Source organism: Corapipo altera, unplaced genomic scaffold (genome assembly GCF_003945725.1).
Source record: "Corapipo altera isolate COAL_440 unplaced genomic scaffold, ASM394572v1 61003, whole genome shotgun sequence".
NCBI classification, from domain to species: Eukaryota; Metazoa; Chordata; class Aves; order Passeriformes; family Pipridae; genus Corapipo; species Corapipo altera.
This window is the reverse complement of record NW_020885014.1, coordinates 96,481-99,986: the sequence shown is the minus strand read 5'-3', so window position 1 is coordinate 99,986 and position 3,506 is coordinate 96,481. Positions and strand designations below refer to the sequence as shown.

At 42.7% G+C, this 3,506-nt stretch overlaps 1 pseudogene; it reads left to right on the top strand.

The window, feature by feature from the left end:
* The first annotated feature begins 2,625 nt into the window (after positions 1-2,625).
* On the top strand, positions 2,626-2,744 carry LOC113958957 (annotated as a pseudogene).
* Positions 2,745-3,506: the final 762 nt, after the last annotated feature.

Below are 3,506 nucleotides of genomic sequence, written 5' to 3'. Positions count from 1 at the left end.
TTGGACAAAGGGCTCAAGCACAGAACTCCATCACCTTGCAGGTTGGAAGCTTCCTAAAACACCTGTCCTCCTCTGGATATTAGAAAGGGCAAAACCCAAGGAAGAGCAAAGACACATTTTCTGTTGCTGTATAGAAGAGGCAGGAAATAACAGTCAAATGCTTGATTTGCCCTAAATTTCAAGTCTTGAATAAAACATATTAACCTTGGTCATCTTAAGAGAGAAGAAAGAGGTGAAAATGTGGAAGATATTTTAACTTTGTCATAAATAGAGGAAGCATTTCCCCTGAAAGAATATTCATAAACAGCAGAAGACAACTCAATCTTCTCCTTCTTTTCTCTCTAATCAACCACTTTCACCTTGTAAGGACAGGAAAAACCAAGTGGAGAAAGGAAATAATAAAACTGAAACAAACTGGAACTGCCTATGAAATCAAGACATCTGGCAAGCCCGCTAAAAAACTTACATGCTTGTCACATCTCAAGTTGCAGGGTTTTTTGTTGCTTGGCAACAGGCATCAGAGATAACTTTCATGTTTTATTTTCCTCTGTATCCATTGCTTACAGGCAATTTATTTCTGTGACGCCAGAATCCCATCACTGAATATCTGTCACGTGGCCTGTCTACTAAGTAAACACTCTTTTACAGTGCTGACTTCTCCTAAATTCACCAGTATTTTATTTGTACTCATAAATATTAGGATGTGGAAGTGCCTTTTGAAAAGACTCCTTATCATGCAGGGTTGCAGACACACCTGAGAACATTGCAAGAAAAAGCAAAATCATTGAGAGTATGAGGGACAAAATATAGAAAAAAGGAAACAAAAAAAGAGACAAACCCCTCATATCAAAACCTGTCAAATGTTCTTTGAAAATTACTTCAAAATTAAAAGCCTGGGTTAAAAAGTAGAAAGAAAAGGCATTTTGTATTTGCATTGTAGAAACTTATCAGCTCTTTAGATAAGACTACTTGAGTGAAATACCTTCTCTATCTCCTGCCAGAGTTAAGAAAATGTCTAACTTGAAGTAACAGTACTTTCATGTGTTCTGGTGTTTCTTAAGTTTCTTCTAGGTCATGGTGAAAAGAAGCTGGAAAAATCTTTTAGTTTGGATGGAAAAAAATGCTCACCTTAATATCAGAGATTATCAATTGTAAAAATGTGTTTTAAAAAGTTGCTAAATATCTGGTGAATGCAAAAACCTTTGCTATTTATTTATTTTATATTTTCAAATAAATGTCATCATTAACCATTGAACTTGGGGTTTCTTGCAATTCACAGTCTTCTTGCAGTGTTGTCAATAACATCATCTAAGACTCCTCCTCACACTGTTTAAATGGCAATATTAAGCAAAGTATTATGGAGAATCAGGCCCTGCACACAACAGGTGTCATCTGAAATGCACAGCTTTTTCAGCAAGCACAAACCAAAACCAGTAAATGTTAAATGAACAACGAGCTCACCAGCGTGTCCTTCAGCACCATATTCATCGCCATCTCCCCAGGGGCAAACTTGGTGCTTCCTTCAATTGAACTTCTCAGGGCTCCTGCCTTAGGAGGATACAACCCTAGGGTGGTGCAGAGACCAGCACCAGACCATGACTCAGGGCAGGAGGAGGAAAATTTGGTCAATTTTGATAAACATATCATAAAACCAGTATTGTTCCACAGCATCTGTGTTATGACTGAAAAATCATCCAGTGAAAACTGGTTTGTTCTTTCTTAGTCTTACTGTGGTTTGCTTAGTAGACATTTGCATTTGCCAACAGCATTGTCAAATTTGTAGGTTTACTTCTGTTTTGGCTTTAGCTGGCATGTTTGGCTGAGAACCAAATAGCATCTGTGACATAGTTTTCCCTCTCTCAGGGGCAGGAAGCTGCTCAAAAGATAAGTTGAGGTCTTGAAAAGGAAACCCCCAGACATGCCAATTCTAGGTCCTTCTGTTGCACAGTAGTGAGATGTAGTTAAGCAATATTGGGTGCTGGGTATATTTGAGAGGAGTGCATTTCTCTGCAAGAGGAGAGCTTCCATATCATGGCTGCTTGGGAGCGCCTTGTGGAACAGCTTTAAAAACCAGTGGACTCCTGGCACTTTGTCTGATACCATGTTGAGAACAGAATTGCATTTTGGTTTTGCCCTTACCCTTCCCTGAGAACAAATGATTTTTCATGGCATAGTGCAAACGTGTAAAGAAAACACGACAGAAATGTACAAGGCAAACTTATTCTTGATCTTAATGATGCTGAGTATGTGTATTGAATGGATGGGCAAGCCAAGACAAGCAGCATTTTGTCATGAACTGAAGAGATGATGTAGAGGACTTCTTGAAGTCAGATGCTCTTGCTCAAATCCAGAGTCCATTCAGACTCAGGTCAGTGCAGACAGAGCTAGAAAATGTGTCTTCCCCAGAATGTGTTTCTCCATTAGTAACAACATATTTAATGACATGGTGTAGCTCCTCTTTTTTTCTCAGGGCACATCACAACACCATTTATCTTCTTTTCAAAATTTGCCTTTGTAATACCAAATGCATTACTAGTTGAACAGTTTGTTCATGAGCAGAAATGTATCTCCACAGTATTTATGCCAGAATTATACATAAGTCCCCAGAAAAGCTTTTCGAACTTGTCCTATGGCCATACCACCCTGAGAATGCCCAGTCCTGTCTGATCTTGGAAGCTAAGAAGGGTTGGTCCTGGTTAGTACTCGGATGAGAGACTGCCTGGGAATACTGGGTGCTCTAGGCTCCTATTCTGGTGGATGAAGGGAAGGCTGTGGATGCATCTAGCTGGACTTCTGCAAAGCCTTTTATACCATCTCCCATGGCATACTCCTGGAAAAGTTGCAGCTCACAGCTTGAACAGGGGCACTCTCTGCTGGGTTAAGAATGGTGCTGCATCTGGTTGGCATCTGGGCACTAGCGGTTGTCCCCAGGGATGAGTGCTGCGCCCTGTTTAATATCTTTATTGATGATCTAGATGAGTGGATTGAGTCCACTATCAGCAATTTGCAGATGACACCAAGCTGGGGAGGAACGTCAATCTACTGGAAGGCAGGAGGGCTCTTCAGATGGACCTGGACAGGTTGGATAGATAGGCTGAATCCAGTGGTATGGGGTTCAACAAGTGCCGGGCCCTGCACTTTGGCCACAACAACCCAGTGCAGCGCTACAGGCTGGGGGCAGAGTGGCTGGAGAGCAGCCAGGCAGAAAGGGACCTGGGGGTTCTGACTGACAGCAGCTGAACATGAGCCAGCAGTGTGCCCAGGTGGCCAAGAAGGCCAATGGCATCCTGGCCTGCATCAAGAACAGTGTGGCCAGCAGGAGCAGGGAAGTGATTCTTCCCCTGTACTCAGCACTGGTGAGGCCACACCTGGAGTGCTGTCCAGCTCTGGGCCCCTCAGCTTAGGAGGGATATTGAGGTGCTGGAGCGTGTCCAAAGGGCAACGAGGCTGGTGAAGGGACTCGACCACAAGTCCTATGAAGAGAGGCTGACGGAGTTGGGGTTGTG